Source organism: Miniopterus schreibersii (genome assembly GCF_964146895.1).
Source record: "Miniopterus schreibersii genome assembly, chromosome: 7".
Classification (NCBI taxonomy): Eukaryota; Metazoa; Chordata; class Mammalia; order Chiroptera; family Miniopteridae; genus Miniopterus; species Miniopterus schreibersii.
Window position 1 is genome coordinate 38,339,023 of NC_138108.1, and position 20,911 is coordinate 38,359,933.

At 36.4% G+C, this 20,911-nt stretch overlaps 1 pseudogene across 1 annotated transcript; it reads left to right on the forward strand.

Annotated features, from left to right (window-relative positions):
• The first annotated feature begins 1,163 nt into the window (after positions 1-1,163).
• On the forward strand, positions 1,164-20,259 carry LOC308559745 (myosin regulatory light polypeptide 9 pseudogene; annotated as a pseudogene). Its single transcript has 2 exons — positions 1,164-1,311; positions 19,672-20,259. The product of its transcript is annotated as a myosin regulatory light polypeptide 9 pseudogene (transcript).
• Positions 20,260-20,911: the final 652 nt, after the last annotated feature.

Consider the following 20,911-nt stretch of genomic DNA (forward strand, 5'->3'; position numbering starts at 1 on the left):
AAATTAGGAGGATCTCATAGGACAGGTCCCCATAACCGTTTTCAGCAGTGGATTAGATTTCAGACCTGACCATCAGAAGTAAAGTTCCTTTCTGCATAATGTGCACAATGTCTTAGGAATGGTAAGAGAAAGGGCTGCCCTGAGGATTACAAGCCCAGTGAAGTCACCTTTCAGAATAACCACCTTCTTTCTAACACTGGCTCTTGTGATGATTTCTATGCCAAATCTTCAGATCTTAAGAGATAGTTCAGCATTAAATGTCTAGTCCAGCTCTAGAACCAATGAGTCCAACTCCTGTTTAGCTACTGCTTCACTGTACTCTTCCTAGAGGAACCCATGGCTATTTCAAATGACTAGGAGTGAAGAAAAGGGACAGCAGGAGGAGTAAATTGTTGAGGACTCTAAGGAGAAAGGTTCCTCAAGTTCAAGAGTTCGGCAACTATAGGAATCAAGGTTCTCATATCCTTTCCATATGTTACTGGAACAGCATTAAAGCACTAGCATCTTTGCTTGTAATTATATAAAATTAGTACCTTTCTTGCTAAAATGCTATATAAGCAATATAGAATCTTTTGGGAATGAGATGGATCTGTTCATTTTTGCTTGACTCCCAGAGAGCTCAATCTAATACCATTGACGTGCTTTAAATGTAAATATAGTTAACTGACTTCTTTAGTCTTGTCCAGATGAGGTATGGACAAGCTTCTTGCCAACTCTCAAGAGGCAAATTTATAAATTTTGCAGATATCAACAGAATAACAAGAATCCTTTTCTCCTGGGCAATGAAAAGCTTGATGTAAACCAAAATTACGGACCAGTGGAAATACTACTGATTTATGTTTCAAATATGTGCAGAGTAATGAAAACCATATAGGCAGTAAAAGCATTTGTTTAAGCCTATTTTGTGTACCTAATTCATTACTTTGTGCTATGAGATGCAAAAGTATTTAAGCCAATGTCTCACCTATGTGGTATAATCAGGCTAATTAGGAATTAAGATATATACATGGGGAAAAACTGTTATACTATTGGGTGGAATAAGTGTAATAAAGCTGACCTTGGTGAAGGGTTTCTTACCCCTTCTTCTTACAAGAGCAAGGCCGAAGCAGAGTGCCCTGAATTTATTTCATGCTACTTAGGAGGAACAAATGTTTACTTGAAGCATGGTCTTTTGCGATGCTGATGATTCCCACAAAAAGCAAAACCTCTGTGACTGTCACATTCAGGAGGGCCTCAACAAACCTGTGTCTTCTGAGTCCTGGAAACACTTGACCCTTGATAATCTGGATCCCAATGGAGAGCTGACCACATGTACAGAAATAAGAGATGAACCACTGACATGTGGGATTGTAAATGGAGTAACCTTTATTTGCATTTATGACCCTTCTTTTGTTTTTTGTTTTTGTTTGTTTGTTTAATTTATCTTTGTTGAAAGTATTACAAATGTTCCCTTTATTTTCCCCATTGCTCCCTCCTCCCCCCCAGGCCTTCAACACACAGTCCAAGTGCCCATCAGTAGATGAGTGGATAAAAAAGCTGTGGTATATTAACACCATGGAATACTATGCAGTTGTAAAATTGAAGGGTCTCTTACCCTTTGAGACAGCATAGAGGGACCTGGAGAGTATTATGCTAAGCAAAATGAGCCAGTCAGAGAAAGACAAGTATCACATGACACTTCTCTCTTCTAATATAAAGCACAAAAAAGTCTAAATAGGATAGATTAACTCCTAAAATATGCACTAAATTTTTTTACTGCAGTGATTTTTGTTATTCATCTTCAGAGCTGCTGAGTGATCCATGAATAAAGGAATTCTTGCATTTTCACACATTTTTTATTATAAAATCAAACAAAGTAAAGTGTACCAGATCATAAATTATCACAGATCAAACACCCAGGTAACTTCCGCCTAGGTCGAGAAATAGAACACTGCCAGCACCCTGCAAGTTCCCTTATGCCCTCTCCCAATCATTTAACCCTCCCTTCCTGGCAAAGGTAACCACTGTCCTGAGGTTTATGATATGTATTTTCTTGTTTTTCTTTATGGTTTTAACAATTAGGCATGTGTTCCTTATTTGTTTGTTTGCATTTATACAAATAGAATCATAAAGTATGTTCTTTTGTGTCTGATTTCTTTCACTCAACATTATTTTTATGAGATTCATCCATATTGTTGCATGTAGTTGTTGTACATTCATTTTCTTTGGTGTATAGTATTCCATTTAATGCATATACCAGGGTTTATCTATTCTATGATTAATGAACATTCAAGTTATTTCCATGTTGTGGATGAAGTTGCTGTGAACATTCTTGCATATGTCTCTAGGAAGAATTTTTGTTGAGTACCCACCTAAGAGTGGAATTGCTAGGTCATAGAGTATGCATATGTTTAATAAATAATGAAATGCCAGACTGTTTTCCAAAAGGATTGTACAAAACCCACTATCCCAGTAGCATATGAGAGTGGTCCCATTACTCTAACTTGTCATTGCCAATCTAGTTAGTTTTAGCTATTGTATACTATTATCTTATTGTGGATTTAATTTGCATTTTTCTGATTACTAATGAGATCAAGTGCTGTTTTTGTATGTTTGTTGGCCATTTGTATATCCTTATTTGTGAATGTGTAATGAAGATAAATCTCCTGTAATACCTTCTCAAAGCCTTATGTTTTTCCTTTCACATTTATACTTACAGTTCACCTGAATTTGACTTTTGCTTATGGTGTAGATCAGGTTTCTTTTTTTCTTCATATGATTATTCGTTGCCTCAGCACTACCTGTTGAAAAGATCTTATCCTACATTGTCACCTTTGTTATAAATCAAGTGTCCATATAGCAATAGTCTAGTTCTGGGCTCTTTGTTCTATTCCATTGGTTTATTTATCAACCTTATGCCAGTAAAACACTGTTTTAACTATTGTAAACATATTCTTTTAGATCTTCTACAGTTGTGAATAATAACAGCTGATTTCTTTCTCTACAACCCTTGTACTTCTTTTTCTTCATTTACAGACCTGTACAGTACTTTGTTTTCTTGCCTTACCCAGCTGATCAGTACCTCCAATACAGTGCTAAATAGAAGTTGTGATGATGGCACTCTTATCTTGTTCCTGATTTCAAAGGGAAATTTCTCAACATTTCACCACTGTTTGAAGTGGGTTGCTTTTTTTTTTTTTTTTTTAAATAAACCTTATAGCAGAGTAAGCAACTCCCCTTCAAATCCTAATTTACTAAGAGTTTTTATTATAAATGGATTTTTAGTTTTATCCAATATTTTTTCCCCTGCATATGTTGAGATGATTATATGTTTTTCTCCTTTATTTTGTTAGTATGGTAAATTACATGTATTGATTTCCCACTGTTCAGCCAACTTTGCAATGCCGTCATAAACCCAACCTGGTCAGTATATATTGGCCTTTTTATATATTTTGAGTGAAGTGTATTAAATTTTTGTTTAAGAGTTTGTATCTATGTTTATAAGTAGGATTGATTTATTATTTTTCTTTTCTAATAGGAACATGTCAGGTTTTACTCGCCTCATGAAACAAGCTAGTGAGGACTCCTTTGTTTTCTTGTCTCAGGAAGGTTTTATGTAAGACTTACCATTATTTCTTCTTTACATGTTTGTTAGAATTTACCAAAGAAGCAGCCTGAACCTCAAGGTTTTTTTATGGAAAAGTTTTTATTTACACATTAAATAGTTTAATGCTATTCACATTCTCTATTTCTACTTGTTTCAATTTTTTACTTTTTTTTTAACATATTGCTTCATTTACATTTTTAATTTATTAACAGTTTTTTATAGTATCTTATCATTTTAATATCTATAGGATTTGTAGTATGTCCCACTTTTTATTTACAACACAGATTATTTTGCTTTCACTCACTCTCTTTTTAATCAGTTTGCCAGACACTAATTAATTTTATTACTTTTTTAAAGAAACAACCTTTTTTTTTTAAGATTTCTTTCAGCTTTGTTGAAGTATAATTTACTAATAGGAATTAGTATTTAAGGTACAGTATACAATTTGATGTTTTAATATATGTATAAATTGTGAAATGATTGCCATAATTATGCTAATTAACACATCCATCACCTCACATAGTAACCATTTTCTTTCTCTGTGTGCCTGTGTATTTGTGTGTGTGTGGTAAGAACAATGAAGATCTACCCCCTTAACAAATTTCAAGTATGGACTACAGAACTTACTATGGTCACCATGTTGTACATAGATCTCCAGAACTTATTCATCTTGTATAGCTGAAACTTTGTACCTTTTGCCAATATCTCCCCACTTCCACCTCCCCACAGCCCTTAGTAAGCACCATTCTACTCTGTTTCTGTAAATTTTACTAACTTAGATTCCACATATGTGAGTACTTCTCTTTCTGTGTCTGGCCTATTTCACTTAGTATAATGTCCTCCAGGTTCATTCATATAGTCACAAATAACAGGATGTCCTTTTTAGGCTGAATAATATTCCAGTGTGTGTGTGTGTGTCACATTTTCTTTATTCATTTATCCATTGATAGACATTTAGGTTGGCTGTTTTCAAATCTTGGCTCGTGTGAATAATGCTGCAGTGAACATGGAGGTGTAGATATCTCTTCAAAATTCAGATTTTATTTTCTTTGGATATATACTCAGAAGTAGAACTGCTGGGTCATAAGGCAATTCTATTTTTAAATCTTTGAGAAACTTCCATACTGTTTTCCATTGTGGCTGCACCAATTTACATTCCTACCAATAGTGTATAAGGATTTCCTTTTTTCCACATTCTCATCAGTATTTATAAAGAATCAGCCTTTGACTTTGTTGATCCTATTATATGTATGCTTTCTTTTTTATTAATTTCTGCTAATATTCTTTCTCATTCCCTATCTGCTACTTTTTTCTAATTTCTTGAATGCTTAGCTCATTGATTACTCAGCCTTTTTTTGGTGTGTTTGCTTTCTGATACCTGTGTTTAGGGCTAGAAATTTCTCTCTAAGTTTATTCAAGTTTTAATAATGGCATTTTCATTATTATTCAGTTCCAAATAGTTTCCATTTGTATTTGAAAAGGATAAGTATTCTCTATTGTTTTGAGGTACAGTGTTTCCCAAATATAAATTTAACGTAATGGTTGTTTTGTTCAAGTTTTTTATATCCTAACTGGTATTTTGTCGTATGTTAAACTCTCCCACTCTTATTATGGATTGATTTACTTTTCCCATTCTGCTAATTTTTTCATTCTGTGCTTTAAAGCTATATAGTGGATATCGCAAAATTATTATATTTTCTTGATAAATTGAACCTTTTATAGTTACCAAATATCCCTCTTTGTCCATAAACTTTGTCTTAAAGTTTAGCCACACCAGCTCTGGTCCTATCCTATAACTTTTACGCTTTCTGTATCCATCTATTTTAGATGTGTTTCTTGTAAACAGCATTTAGATGTTTTCTTTTAAGCAGTCTGAGCAATAAGTACTAAATTCATTTAGCCCATTTAAATGTAATTGACTTACCAATATATCCGACTAAGAGACTAGCTTCATTTCCAGACAGACTTGGGTTTGCATATTGACTCTACCAGTAACCAGATATGTTGGCTTGAGCTTGTCACATTAATGTCTCTGGGCTTGGCTCCTTGTCTGTAAATTGGGATAGTAATGACTACTTCCCAGGTGTATTAAAGGTTAATGAGCAAGAATATAGTAAATTCTGTTATTATGGAAGGAGGAGTAAATCTGATGTAAGGAAAACTGCCTTCTTGGAAAAGATAATTCATATTAGTAGGAAGAAAAATAAGGTTAAATGGGTAATTAGGAGACCAAATCATGAGAACATTGAAAACTTAGCAGAAATAAAACCTTGATCTGGTGGGTGCTAATATAAGTTCTTGAGCAGGGGATTAGCATGACAGACCTGGAAAGACTAGTATTTTGGAATACATTCTTAAGTGGAAGTCAGCCTATCAAGTATATCTGAGAACCTGTTGGCAGTTGTAAAAAGAAACTGTACCAGCAAGTGATGAAGACCTAAAGAACTACAAAGAAGTTAACAATATTTTTGAATAACAGGAAAGCAAGGAGTTATGTATGGTTAGCTCTCCATTCCAGTAAAGGACACTGATTTACCTCAAGAAATAAAGATGTTTAATGTGAAAATGGCTAGAAGTGGTTCCATGTTCTGTCACAATACTATTCTATTTCAGGATGTCATGATCACTATATAGGGTAAGGAGCAGTTGCTCCTTAAATTTAATTAGCCAAATCATTGGGGTATATTTGAGAGTATTCTCTTACAGCTCTACTACTAACTTATTATGCAATCTTAAGTTCTTTGATTCTCGATTACTTGAGATTTTAGGTAGGAGTAATTTCTGACAGCCTACCTCTCAGATTTATTGCCAAATGATAAATGTACAATTATTTTGGAAATCAAAGTCAGAAGTCACTTTAAAATAATTCTTTTCTTTGGAACATATAAAATCAATATTTGATAATTACCAATTAATAATCTAAAGTAGTAAACTTTTAAGTAAACGTATTAAGTTTTAAGTTTTTAAGTAAACTTTTTGGTCTCTAGGATTCCTTTATAATCTTTAAAATTGAAACCTCTGAAGTGCTTTTATGATTATGTCTACTTACCTACCTGTCTATCTATACTATATTAGAAATTAAACTCAAAAAGTACGTAAGATATTTCTTCATCAATTTATTTAAAAATAATAATGATAAACCAATCAATACATATTAACAAATGTTTTTATTAAAAACAATTATATTTTCTATAAAAAAGAGAAGAATGGAATTTCTTTAGTTTTGCAAATCTCTTTAATGTCTGTCTTGCTTAATGGAAGACAGCTGGATTTTCATAGCTACTTCTGAATTCAATCTGTTGAGATATTACATGTAATGTAACCACTGTAAAACTCCACTTCACACTCATGAGAGACTGAGAGTAAAAAATACAGACAGCTTCTTAGTCTTATTAAGATAGTTTTGACCTTGCTAATCCCTGAAAGGTTTCCAAGGACTTACAAGATTTTCCAGACATTTTGAGAAATACATGTATTTCTATAGATGTCTGCTAAAACAGTTGCTAGGGAAGCATTAGATAACTAGGTGCTAAAAGTAATTACTGCTATTGCCTCGAAGAAGCAGTGTGCAATGCTACTAAACAAAGTTGTCAAAAATATTTAAGACATAATATTGTATTTTAGTGCATTATTTCTGAAGTATACAGATTTTTAATTTCATACAATCACATTTTGAAAGTGATTCCTACACCTTAAAATCAAATTTCCAAATCCAATTCATGTATTAGCAGAAATATAGTTCATATAAATGGAGTAGATAAATTTAGTGTCACTTTTGTGACATAACATGGTTAAGTTACCTGTACTTTGTTAAATCAGGCTCATTCCCATTTGAAGCTTACAAAGTTATGTTTATCATTGCATTTAGATCAGTGATAAATAGTTAACAAGATGTCCTGGGGCCAATTGAAAGCTACTTTGAATCAGATGTTTAAAATGACCTATTAACTACCCATGCAGTGTTTCCACTGTACCCCTAAATTTTCTACTTAAAGGAGCAATACCTGTTTTTGAAACCTACTTTTTAAATTTTTGACATATTAAATGACTATATTTTCAAGCAAAGATAGATGATAGCTTCTTCATGCTCTTCTTGCTTTTTTCCTTATTTTTTAACACCCCCCCCCCTTTATTTTCTTTCTTTAAGACCTCCCTTTTTTCTGTGTTTCAACTTGGGTCAATGTAATGCAGGGCTAGAGAGGTGAGCAATGGAAGTATTCATGGACAGGAAAATGAACAATAAAATTGGTCCATAAACCAATAGACAGAGTCATGGGAGGACAACTAAGGCTAATGCCAAGAGATCCCCCTTAGGAGAAGCCAAAGCGGGAAACACACCCCAAAATAGAACCCTGTGTAGAATCACTGATAGCCAGACTGCAAGACAGGAATGTGAGGACAGTCATAAGAGGCCATCTAATTCTGCTGATTTCTTGTCTTTTTGAAATATGCTCTTTAAGGATATTGTCTGGCCCTCTAAATATAGTCCCCAAAATATATCCTTGATCCAGCTTGTTTAAGCTTGTGTGCAAAATAATGTTATGTGTGAAAGTGTTAGGTAATTTTTCATTTCTGTTTTGAAGGCATTCAAATATCAGGGACTGTGAACACATTCATTTCTTGCTTCTTAAAATACTGCCAAAGTTACTGGTTTAAAAGCAGAGTTCTGATTTACTTATATGTGGTGGGGGGTGGAGGGGACAGAGTTGAAATTCACATTACTAAAACTTAATTATAGTCCATTCTAACACTTTATTTTTATGATAAACATATGATCCATAAACAGCTTTAAAACCCATCCGTTTAATCACAGTTCAGGTTTGAAGAAGTTGCCTGTGTAGAGTAGGGTCATAGGATGAGCCCCAGGAGAGCAGGCAGGAGGCTGGTAGAGGGATGAACATCAAGGAATCTCCTACAGGGAAGCAGTGCACCAGCTGGAAAAACATGTCACCAGATGCAATAATAATCAGGAAGAGACCTAGGCCCCACAGCAGCCAGAGGTTCTACAAAAGAGGTGAAATACTTGAATGAGCCACTTTCTATGCTAGTCCTGGGTGGTACTTATAAAGCACTTGGGGTCAGGAAAATCAGCCTTCAGTGGCTACCCACTGACCTGCCCTTTTGTACCTTAGTTACAAGTACATTTGTAGTCAGGGGAAGCACCATCCCAAATTCTAACCATGATTTTCTAAAGACTGCTTCATCATTGAGGGAGTTTGTTTATTATAACCAACCTACAGATCTTCCAGCTACTCAACAAATCTTAAAATGTCAGGAAAAACATTGCAGGAACTGAAAATTCAGGGTGGGAAGACATAAAAATCGCCGTAAGAATGTGTGAAAATTCAGTTTTACCTTATAAAAAAATCATAAAATATAGGTTGATGATCAGTTACGCAACTTGCCTAAAATAAACACATATTTCAGCTAAATCACATTTTTCTTAGAACCAGTTGGTGAGAACAACAGGTAAGCTCCTGCTTCCCACTTTGAAATGAGATTGTTAATACCTTATCTCATGGAAGAATATGATGTTTTTTATTTGCATCCAAATAATCCAATGTATGTGGCAACCAGGGAGGCAGCAAGAAGACTGAAGAATAAATTAAACAAAATTGGCCATGTTAAAGCTGGGTGATGGTTATATGGAGGTTCATATACTCTCTAATTTTGTTTATGTTTCAAATTTTCCATAATAAGTTAAAGAATTATATTTAAAATTTTAACTGTGCCCTGTTTCAAAACAATGCAGATCATAAAAAATCTAGAAAGGATAACAAAGGGTAAAGATGGGGGGGAAATCTTAGTATGCATGACCTTTCCCAAGACTCAAACATCAAATATTTTAATAATGTCACTCTATAATTGCAAATTTATCAGTGACCTAGCAGCCTCAACTAGTCCTTAACTATAATGCCATGATGTATTTCTCCACCATCGACTGGTATTGCCCCACATTTATAAAACTGAGGGCTGGTAGAAACAGATACAAAACGTACTGTGCTACGTAACCATCCTGCAGTTGTGGTCATTGTAAGGTCAGGTTAACCAATGTGAGTAAGTAGATACCTTAGATGAATGTGTTCATCCTCCACGATTAGAAGGAATTCTGTCAGGGAACCAAGACATCATCAGGTCAATTATTGTCTGCAGGAGCTTTGCAAAGCACCTTGAAAAAGCACTGGCAAGCATTTCACTGCCTCCTGCAGAAACAGCAAGAGAGGTCACGTCTTCAACCTAACAAAGCCAGTATTTCACATTTTAATACAGTTGTGGTGTATTGGTTATCTATTGCTGGCTGACAAGTAACCCCAACATTTAGCAGCTTAAAACAATAAACATTATTTCACACCATTGCTGAGTGTCAAAACCCAGGAGTGACTTACGTAGGTGGTCTGGCTCAGTATGTCTTAAGAAGTTGCAGTAACCTCACGGCTTAACTGAAGCTGAAATGCCCCCTTCCCGGTTCACTCACAAGATTGTTAGCCAGTCTCAGTTCCTTACTGCAAATGTTTCACCGTAGACTGCCTGAGTGTCCTCATGACATGGCAGCTGGTGTCTCACAGAGAACATGATCAGACAGAGTAAGAGTGAGAAAGACAAGAGACTGAGCAAATGGGAGAGTGCCCAAGGTAGAAGCCATAGTTATTTAAAACCTAGTCTTGGATGTAACGCACCATCCTTTCTGCCTTATTCTGTTGGTCATGCAGACCAAACCTAGTACATCGTGGGAGGGGAACACAAGGATGTGAATACCAGGAGGCAGGGATCATTGAGGACCATTTTAAAGGCTGGCTACTACATGTAGAATAGAAAAGAGAAATAACTTAAATATCAGAAATAAGGCACATAAAAATGGATTTGCCAAGGGTGTCTTTAAGTGAAGTTGAACCCCAATCCATCTGGAATGGTTTTGTTACTAAAGTAAAGAGGGAGCCAAATGATAACTTCCAATCATTTAAAACTTTGAAAATACCTTAACACTGTAGATCTCTGTATATAAAAGCAGACTACCCCATCAAGCACTTAAGCCAAGGGATTACTGAATTGATTCAGAGCTGAAAGAACAGCAATAACAATTGCTGCTAAATTCTGTTTCATCCCCACCATTCCCAAATGAGGTCATGCGTGCCTCTGCCAAAGTTCAGTTCCTGGTTTCTAGTCCCATTCCTGGTGGGCTTCAATCTGATTTTACACAAATGCTATAGTCTGGTTTTTTTTGTTGATTTGTAATTTTAACCATCCCAGCCAAAGAATCATGGTAAAAGAGAAAGAAAATACAGCATATGGTTTTTGCCTTCAACAAACTTAAAATCTTTAGAAACTGACAGTCCCTAGCTATCCCTTGGTCTCATTTTATACATTCCAAATTAAAAGTTATGCTACAGTCTCTATGTTCATTACTAATTCGATACTTATGTATTGATTTATATGGTAGTTTTGAAAAATATTTTAGGGTTTTCTACCATATTTTCAGAATGCAAATCATCATTGCAAATAACTCAACCCAACAACATAATATGTGGATAAATCATTGAGATAATAGATAAATTCCACAGTCCACCAGCAAATCACATATTTTTCAACTATAATGCTTATTAGATTATAATAAGGCATGTGGTCTATTGGCAAGTAGATATCTTTTCATTAAAAATAGACTAACACACTCAAAGGTAGCTCTAAAATTGGTAAACTGTGCAAAATAAAGAATGATTATTTAGGTATAGTAGAAGGGAAAGAGAAAGATGAGTGACTTTTTTTCACTTTCATAATAGCTATCATGAAATAATTTATAATAATTTTACTCACTGGTAAAAGAGATAATCATTTGGTAAAAGAGAGATAATCATTTTTATAATTGGTTGAATAATAAATTAACTCTCCTTAATGGAAAGAGTTTGATGCATATGACCATTCATTCTGAGTCTAATAGTCACTATTTTTTTAATAATCACTATTAATCATTTTCTCCTCCCAACCCAATAGTACTCTCAAAATCCTATAATTCTGAGGTACAGATTCCTTTTTGAGTCCTCTTGATGTTATCAGAACATGTGGATTTAAATTGTTGTCAGGTATTTTCTTCTTGTCAAGATAATTCATTGGTATCTCTTCAAAGGAGATTTTTTTTTATACCACTCTAAAGAATAAAGCAGCTATAAAATCTCACCCCCAAAGTTAAAATAAAATATTTGTTACTCAAACAGAGAGCTCATTCTGATTCATTCTCTGTGAGTTACTATGTTTACACAGCCAAATTATGTGGGTTTCTTTTTAGGCTCACTTTAGCAGACACTTTTTCCCAGAGAAAAACTGTTGTTGATCATAGCGGTAGGTCTAATTCCTTTCTCATGTGTTTATTTTTTAAGAACTCCCACAGACTGGCTTGATCTTAACCATAGATAGAAGTTTATTGTGTGTGATGTGCGTGTGTGTGTGTGTGTGTATGTTTGTGTGTGTGTGTGTGAGAGAGAGAGAGAGAGAGAGGGAGAGAGAGAGAGAGAGAGAGAGAGAGAGAGAGAGAAGTTGGGGGAAACAAAGGTAGTATAGGAAATAAATACAAACATGTAAGAGAAGCCTCAAATACTCAAAAAAGAATAAATGATTAATGTAAGATTGTTTCCTAAGAGCATGTTTTGATAGTCCAGGAATAGAGATACCACAAGAATATCAGGCACCTAAAAGAGGGTTAGGAGAGGTGGAGAGGTCAGGCAGAACATGCTTACATCCAAGATCAGTCATTTGTCCTTCCATCCATGATCTGCCTAAGGTCAGACCTCCCCCCAATGACTCCCCTAGGAATTAAAATGAATATATGCATATATTAAAAAAGAAACTAATTTCCCAATTACTCTTGTATTTCATGGAATTGTCCCTGATACCTAGACAAGACTTGAGGATGAATTACCTAAGAGTAACATAAAGGATGGTTGTCATTTTTATATAGGGACAAGATAATAGACAGATAAATAAGAAATGAGATGCCCGGCCGGGCGTGGCTCAGCGGTTAAGCGTCGACCTAGGATCCAGGCGATCAGGGTTCGATTCCTGGTCAGGGCACATGCCCGGGTTGTGGGCTTGATCAATGACTCTCTCATCATTGATGTTTCTATCTCTCTCCCTCTCCTTTCCTCTCACTGAAATCAATAAAGATATATTTTAAAAAAAAGAAAGAAATGAGATGTAATCTAAAATGGATCTAAATGTTATCAGAAAACCATTCTCTAGTTATACATACTAAAGGGGGAGAGGAAAATCTCACACATGCTCCCAAAGAGGGAAGGAAAAGTGATAACAACCATGTAAAGATAATTGTTTTTCTCTATTTTTTTAATGGTTCCTGGGTAGTGGTTGTTTTATTCCCAAATTTTATAAAATACTTTTGTTAGGTACAACAATTGGTCTTGATTCAAGGTAGATTAGAAAGCCAAACTCTGGATCAGGGATGGAAATGGCTGATGTGTATTTTTTTAAAAAAAGATTCCCACAACCAGGGCCAAATAGTGCTGTTCACTTTTTTTTTTTTTTTTTTTTTTATGTTTTTATTGATTTTTAGAGAGAGAGGAAGAAGAAGGGAAAGGGATAGAGAGATAGAAACATCAATGAGAAAGAAACATCAACGATCAGCTGCCTCCTGCATGACCTCCCCCTGAGGATGGAGCCCACAACCTGGGCATGTGCTGTGGCCAGGAATAGAACTATGACCTCTTGGTTCCTGGATCCACGCTCAACCACTGAGCACACGGGCCCAGCGGCTGGTGTGTATTTTTTTTTCTTTTTTTTTTTTAATCCTTACCTGAGGATATTTTTTCCATTGCTTTTCAGAGAAAGTGGAAGGGAGAGAGAGAGACATCGATTGGTTGCTTCCCACAGGACCCCGACCAGGGCCAGGGATTGAACCTGCACCCAAGGTATGTGCCCTTGGCCAGAATCAAACCTGGGACCCTTCAGCCCACAGGCTGATGCTCTAACCAATGAGCAAAAATGGCTAAGGCTGGTGTGTTATATTTAATTGCTGAATATATTTAGCATCAGGACCTGATGGTATATACCTCAGTAGTAGAGAGGGAGAAAAACCTTCTGCTCTTATAGAAATAATTTAAAGCTGTGAGTCAGGAGACGTGGGTTAAAGTTCTGGTTGTACCACTTAAAAAGTGTATGATCTTACATAAAACTTTTGCTCTCTTTCTTCATTCCTTACCTTTCTTCACCTTATTTATCGTTTGGGTGGGGATCTCGGTTTCATTTCACCTTTTGGGATATTGTTAGGGTCAAATGAAATAATGCGTATAAAAGTACTGTTCAAAGTTACGAGTCCTGCAAAAATATCAGTATTCCTTAGTACATGTTGTTACTTGTCATTCTATTTTACACCTTGGAAGATAAACAAAATTTCCTAAAAATAGAAAAAGGCTAAATGTAATAAGGCTAATGCTGGAAAGAAGGGAAAGGACAGCCCCAATTTAGTTTAGCTTTGATGTTCATAAGAACACTAAAACAGATCAATAAAATCACGTATTAGTCTTTTAAAGTCCAATTCCTGGCTCAGATAGCAATTAATATGGCTTCTTGAAGAGAAATGATACCAAGTAAGTTCATTTTGTGACGTAATAACAGGCTATTCACATAGGGGAAAATAACAGGTAAGCCTGCTTCAGCCATGATTCAAATGCTAATAGATATTTAATATGGTTGGGGAAAAACTAACAAAGCTTTACATTCTGTTTCCCTTTCCCTTTCTCAGTCTGTGACTGATAATTGCTTTTTGATTTAGGCAAAGCTTTTGGCTTTAGCCTTAAGCTAGAATGTTGGGGTATCTAGAGTGATAAGTGGGAAATGAAATTTAAAATATTTTTAAAGTTGATGATTCAATACAATTGTAAACACACACCAAAAAAACAAGTGTAATAGGAACTGGTTACATTAAGAGTGAGGGTCTCTGCATTCCGCCTTAGAACTAGCTGAGTGACCAGACTCTAATTTGGTAGTTGTACATCTGGTTCTGGTGCTCTACCGAGAGTTGGTCCAAACCCAAATAGCAATTGCTTTTTTTCCAGAGACCTGTGGGGTGTTCTGCACTTCTCATTTGGGGAAGAGAAAAGAAGGTGGTTTCGCAGGAATATGCCACTTGGGAAGTTTAGCTAGTTCAAACTTTCCCAAAGTAAATTCTGTAGGATGCTAGTTTTTCTGGGGACAGGGCATGTTTCTCTGGTTCTGCTGTCATAAATTTGGGAAACACTACTATAATTCTGCCCCCTTGAAAAGTCCTATTGCCCGTTAGTTTATTAAAGGTCCTGAAAATTCTTTGTAACCTTGTATGATACAGTGTGTTTACCCACGCTATGGTTTTCCCCCAGCACCTATTTATAGCCCTTTGGGATGCATTGGCTTAAATTATAGCATCCTACAGAGCAAGTGCTCAAGATACAAATAACTAATGCCAGCACCCAAAGGACATTGATCATTGGTGAATCATTCAGTGAATGGTGGCCCAAGGTGGTCAGTCCGAAGTTTAAATTACTAATGCCCTGAATGAAGGTCAAGGGAACGTGTTCTTAACATTTGAATATGATACTTAAACTAAATCTATGTAATAAAAACTTCTTCTCTTAGCTATAAGGTAAGTTCAGCCAAATGGACAGAATTGAGCCTTTTAAACAGACCTAGAAGCTTATTGCACACACAAACCTCACTTGTACACACACAAATTCATTATTTCTAAACATGGAAGCCATAATCTAGATGGGTGACCGAAGTTTGTGAGCTTGTTGATTCCCTGGGTGAAAGAACAAGAATCCAAAATGACACTGAAACATTCAACAAGTGGTAGAGTAGAGAAAGCAAGGACTTAGCACTTCTTAGGATGAGGGAGGGGTGCAGACTTAGAAGAATGTTGTTAAAAGGAAAGGAAGGAATTTAACAATATCTCAGCACCTGGAAAGAATCATAATGCTTCCAGATGTATTCTTATTTTCTTATTTGAGGGGATGATACTCACTGTGGTAGGAAAGTTGTATACGGCGGAGGGTGAGATTAGCAGCTTGGTCTTTGTCCTTGATATTTAACTTGAGTTGGCAACAGCATTTTAGACAGAATGGGATTCAGAAGTGGAAAAAGTATCCGTTTGTATAAAATGGACAGATTATCTCCTACCCTAAATTTCACAAATAATCTTTATCTCCTCTTTCACCTTTTTTATCCAGAAGAAGAAAAGAATCATCTTTGTGCATTTATCCATTTTTCTAGAAAGTGACCTTCTAAAACTGCATCTTTGGCATGTTCTGAGTGGGTGCAAGCATCCCGGGGGTGTTCAGCTAGTGATGATAAGGAAGCTTAGATGAAGAGCACAAAGTCCAACCAAAAGTTAACAAGGTCCAGTTCAGGATTCTTAATGCCTGGGTTTCAGGCAAAGCCAGATCTCACGTGCATCATTTTTAAACTTTGGCTTGTTTTTTTTTTACATATTGATTTTGTTTCCTTAAAGTAATTTACTGAAATAGTTCTGTTAAGTATTGACTTGCAGTGCCAGCAAGTCTCATTGTGCTGAGTTATCATGGCAATACTAAATATTTTGAAGACATTCGTAGTCAAAGACTATTATCTCTCCTCTGGCTGGGAAAAGGAAGACTTGCTACAAATAACAGGATTAGTGGGTCACAAAATAATTTACAACTCATGTGAAATCATGAACTTCTCACTGCTGTTTTCATGGTTTGTCATGCATAAAAATTTTAGCAAGCCTGGCCTGAGATTTGCGCAAGTCATTATCCATAGGCCTTACCAAGTCAATGACTCTTGGATATATTCTTGTGCAGAAACAAGGTTCACTTCTTGCACTAGCTTGCCTGGATCCAGCTTTGCAGGAGATTATAGTAAGGTCAAGATGACTGGGCAAGGCCCTGAGGCACCAGTGCTCTTTTTCATATAACCTCTTTTGCTGTATTTACTGCACTTCACATACAGCACTCTCCTAGTCCCACTGGCATTGCTTCACATATTCCTTTTTGCCCTGAAAGTCTATTTTAAATGTAAAGAAATCCAAAAGTATCACATTTTTAAAAGAAATTCACTGTTTTGTAGTAAGCCCCAAGGTCTGTGCATGTTTGTGTCTGGTGAAATCCTAGGTTTACATCTTAACATTCAAATATGCAGAGGCAACCAAAGAGCACTTTAGGAATGTTCCCTGGAAGTAAGACCAGGCAAAAGCCACCTCGACCACACCTGCGAAAGGTAGAATTGCTGGTTAGGTACCGCTTCCTTTACCTGCATTTGCATTTATCCAACCCACAAACCTTTTTTATTGAACACCACTTGCCATAACTTAAAATTAGATAGGATGAGACAACTTCAACTCCATGTAAGAGAACACAGCTATCAGAACTCTTACATTCTAGTCCCAAATCCATTACTAACTACCTGTGCCATTATAGGCAGGTCAACCCCTTGGAGCCTTGTTTTTTCATCTGAAAAACAGATACTAGCTGCTCCCCTTCTTCACATGGTGGCAGGAGAATCAGGCCAGATAGAAGATGGGAGTGTCCTTTTCTCATGAGATGACTATCATGATACAAAAGTAAGGTACTGTTATAATGCTTTTAGTAGTAGTAATAATAATTGTTATTAATAACAGTAATAAGTATGAGAAAGAGTTTATTTTCGCGCGTCTCATGACAAAATCCCCAAATGCTATGTACTGGGATCTTACTGAGCATTAGTAGGTTCATCCATCTGCTGTATCACTAAGTTCAATAACAGGCAGGGAAGGAGACAGGAAGAAAGAGGTAGCAAGGAAAGGAGAAGGGCGAGAGGGGAAGGGGAGGAGGAAGGGGGAAGGAGGCGAGCAGGGGGAGGGGCAGGCGAAGGACAGCGAGGGAAGTAGGGAGGGTGAGAAGAGGGCGGCCTTCACCGCCTGCCTCTGGCCTCTCGAAACCACCTTCATTAGAGTTACTAAGCGGCAGCCTTCAGAAGGGATTTTTCCATACGAGGTCATTGAAATCATTAACCAAGCTGGATAATCGTGTTTGGGATAGATCTGGTCTTCACCCCTGGAGAAGGGGGTACCAAAGAAGGCAGTTTTAATGGCAAAAAAAAAAAAATTTAAAAAATGAGCAAGGAAATCATCTGGCTCAGTGGTTAGCCACTATTTTGCATGAGACCCAATTTAGGGGGAAGTGTTTATGGCTTCATTTTTTTAATACTCTAAATGAAATATATTTTATTAAGTCCCTTGGGGAAAATGTGTACATTTTTATAATATGTATTACCTATCTGTTAAACAGGAAAATGTCAGTGAGCAAATGGACACAGCTTCTTAGGCACTTAATTGTTAATTTCTGGGCATAGCTGAAAAGTAGCAAAGCAGATGCAGTTTCTGGGTTTTTTACTTTGATTAGCAGCACTGGGGAACTGGGATGGTGAGGGTAGTTGGGGTTCAGAAAAGGGGATAAGGGGATAGGAACAAATGCATCAAATAGTTATTGAAAGATTCAGATTCTCCATATTTCCTCTCTGTGAAAGAAACTCAAAGTTTAACTTTTGTGGGATATCATAGATGGGTTTTTTCTCAGTAGTAGTGAATGCAGAAAAAACCCTTAAAACATATCTAGGCTGACCCATAAAGGAGTAAGCAAGACCCATTCCTTTCTCACCACCACCCCCCACGCACACACACACATGCACACATACACATTCATACATCTTTAATAGTTTTTTTAGGCTTATGTTTATTTTTATTTCTCATGTACAAAAGCCTAGGATTATACCCCTCTTTATGTGTAATGGGTGAAGGTCTAGGGGCAATATTAAGGGAATTAATTCAATAACCTTTTATGTGCCAAAATAAGTAAAAAGTCTACCCCATAGGATTAATAGTTTGTGCTTTCTTTTTGTCTTGAATTGTGTAGGTGAAGGGCTTTTTTAAAACTATTTTTTCACATGTAGATGAAATGCAATAGATTGGTGAGAACTGAAGCAAGGCTGCATATTTACAAAGAGCCGAGACACATGCCCCAAATTAAAAAGGGGACTGAGCTGGTTTCAGCTGAAAGAACAGCAATCATTTAAGACAACAGTCTGCCCTTTCAGCTGAAAATATGGGAAATGGAGTGGCACAAATGAGGGTCTTCCTTGACTGTCCCAAATATCTGTAGGATAATTAATGTGCCCTTCACCCTGCTTAATGGGAGCCCACCGCTCCACTTCATCTAAATGAAGGCAGGACCTACTCAAACAGTAGAAATAGGGGAAGAAGGAGATTATATATATATGTGTGTGTGTTATTTTTTGTTTATAAAGTAATTCATGAGAAAAATTAATAAAATATTTTAAATTAATGTTCATTGCAGAAAAATTACAATGTACCAAAAAAGATAAGAAAGAAAAGAAAATAGTTTATAATTCCACCACCCAGAGAGATGTGCTGATAATATTTTGTTGTATTTCTTCCTAGTATTTTTTTCTTTAATTCTAGACTGTCTTTGCTTAGTACAAGAAGAAAACTGTCATTTGATGTTTTATGCTTTCAGCACTGCTAGGCAAGAAATGAATTAAAAAATGCAAAAATAAAAGAGAAATAATAATTGTACCCATTTGAACTGTGGGAAGCTTTATTAGCCTCCAGAACCAAGTATCCAAAGAAAGAAAGCAGTTGTGAGAAATCAGCAGAGTGGGATGGAAAGAACACAGAGAACATTCTGTCCTAATTGCTGTCTTACTGGTTCCACACCCCATGACCTTAGGAAAATCATTTTCTTTCTCTAGCCTTCATTTTCTTCATCTGTAAAATAGGGGACTGCAGTTTAGCAGTTCCACAAACATTATATGGTATTTTGCCCTGTGCTGGAGACCAGAGATACGGGGAGGAAACTTCTAGTCTAATCTAGTGGGCTTTGCAACTTAGAAATGAAATGTAGGTAAAAATTCATAATATTCCTGAAGTTCCCCTGAGATTTAAAAGAAGATAATTTGCTAAAGATACTGCCCAAGGTTCCTCAGGTCCTGAAATTCAATAATATAGTGTCACCAAAAGTCAAGTGCCCCTTTAAGATACCATCATACTGAGTGTAGAAGGGTGGTGATACCTGCAGCAAGGGCAGCGAGAAGGGTCACCGAAGTTCTTGGATTCTTGCAGCTGTGCAGGGATCTGACCGCCATCGTGTTGAGCAAAAGGGCAAAGATTAAGACCACCACGAAGCCCCCACCGCCGCCACGTGCAACATCCAATACGTTTGCCGCGTATGACCAGTCAAGATTCAGGAGTTCAAAGAGGCCTTCAACATGATTGATAAGAACAGAGACGGTTTCATTGACAAGGAAGATTTACATGACCTGTTTGCCTCCCTGGGGAAAAATCCAACTGATGAGTATCTAGATGCCATGATGAATGAGGCTCCAGGTTTCATAAATTTCACCATGTTCGTCATGATGTTTGTGAAAACTTAAATGCCACAGATCCAGAAGATGTCATCAGAATTGCTTTTGTTCGCTTTAATGAAGAAGCAGCTGGCACCATTCAGGAAGACTACCTGAGAGAGCAGCTGACAACGGGAGATCGGTTCATAGTGGAAGAAATGGAGGAGCTGTACAGAGAAGCGCCTATTGACAAAAAGAGAAATTTCAATTACATTGAGTTCATGTGCATTTTTAAACATGGAACAAAAGACAAACATGTCTGAAAAGAACTCCATATTGTAGCCAAATGTTCCTTGTCACCATTTTGGGTATTTCTGAGACTTTCTCTTAGAGCCTATAGCATGCCCTTAGCCTTCCAGCTTTTACCTTTTTTGTATTTATTCTCAGCCATTTTAGGCACATGCACCTTTATAATCAGACTGGAAATGGACTTTTTGTCATTTCCAGAATAGGAAATAGGGTAATTTAACTTACCAGCCATCCCCAATATAACTGCAGTCTGTACAAAGTCAGTACAGGGTGGGGCAAAAGTAGGTTTCCAGTTGTGAGTACATGAGACACAGAGTTTATTCTTGTATTATTGCTTATTAATTATTGTATTATTTTCCACAGGAACAACTATAGACCTACTTTTGCTTCACCCTGTATATTTTTTCAGAGAAAATTATTCACTGAATTTTTTCTGAACAGTAATTAAACTTTATGATAAAAACTTAAAAAAAAAAAGATACCACCCTAAATCAATATTAATCATTCTCATGCTAAGAGCTATCAGTAAACTTGTTGAGGGTCTTGGAGAATCCCACTTTCAAAGCAAATGGAAACCAGAACTGAATATCCTGTCAGTTCAATGATATATTCCCTGAATGTTAAAGGTCAAGCTTCACAAAACTGGACAGTAAAACTCTACCCTTA